We start from the raw sequence: 1053 nt of genomic DNA on the forward strand, positions 1-1053 counted from the left end.
GGGGGTTGATGAATAGTGAGCGATGGCGTTGCCTCTGGATGAACAAGACCCCGTGGTGTGGAGGGCTGGATGAACAGGACGACCCCGTGGAGGGTTGGATGAACAGTAGAGGGTGGAGGGGTGCCCGTGGAGGGGTGGTTGAACAATAGCCGGTGGATTAGCGCGCGGTGGAGGCTGGATGAACAGGAGCCCATGGAGGCTAGAGGAGGTCGACGGTAGCCCATGGAGGCTGGAGGAGGTCGATGGTGGAGATGAACAGTATCCCGTGGAGTCCCGTTTTGTGGTACGCCACACCCCTCCTAATGAACTGGACCCCCGTTTGGACCATAGCGCTCCAACACAAGTCCGTTTCGTCCGTTTTGTGGTACACCACACCCCTCCCGATCAACAGGACCCCCGTTTCGACCGTAGGAGGTCCGTTTCCTCCGTTTTGCGGTACGCTGGACCCCTCCCGATGAACAGCATCCCGTTTCGAACATGGCCGGTCGAACACAAGGCCATTTCCTCTGTTCTGTGGTATGCCAGGCCTCTGTTCTGACCCAGCCAGTTGGCTCCCCATGAACACGACGACGACGTTGTTTCTCCATTCCGACCCAACCATGACACTTCTATGACGATAATTGTGACAAAACCCGGTATCATCATAGATGTGGTGGGCTCCTACTTCTATGGCAAAAAATCATGACAGAAAATGGGCTTTTCGTCCTGGGCGGGCCGGAGACGCAGCTGCATGACATTCTTTGGGCCATCCATGACGGAATAAACCGTGGTAGAAGCGAGGGGGAGGAAAATTTCGGGGAGTTGCCGGTTACGATGGGAGGTCGGGGGCCAAGCGATGCGTGTTTCTCTCGTACATGTACGTGCGTGTGTGCGAGGCGTTGGCTCTAACTGAACCCGAGCGAGGCGTTGGGCTCTAACTGAACCCGAGCGATTGCACTGGAGGCTACGCGTTACTGAACCTGAGCGATTGATCGATGGCTGTTAACTGACCTGATCGAGCGATTCCTTCGCTACTGCTGCTAACTGAAGCCGATCGATGCTGCCTCTGGGATG

The sequence above is a fragment of the Triticum dicoccoides genome, chromosome 6B, assembly GCF_002162155.2.
Source record: "Triticum dicoccoides isolate Atlit2015 ecotype Zavitan chromosome 6B, WEW_v2.0, whole genome shotgun sequence".
Classification (NCBI taxonomy): domain Eukaryota; kingdom Viridiplantae; phylum Streptophyta; class Magnoliopsida; order Poales; family Poaceae; genus Triticum; species Triticum dicoccoides.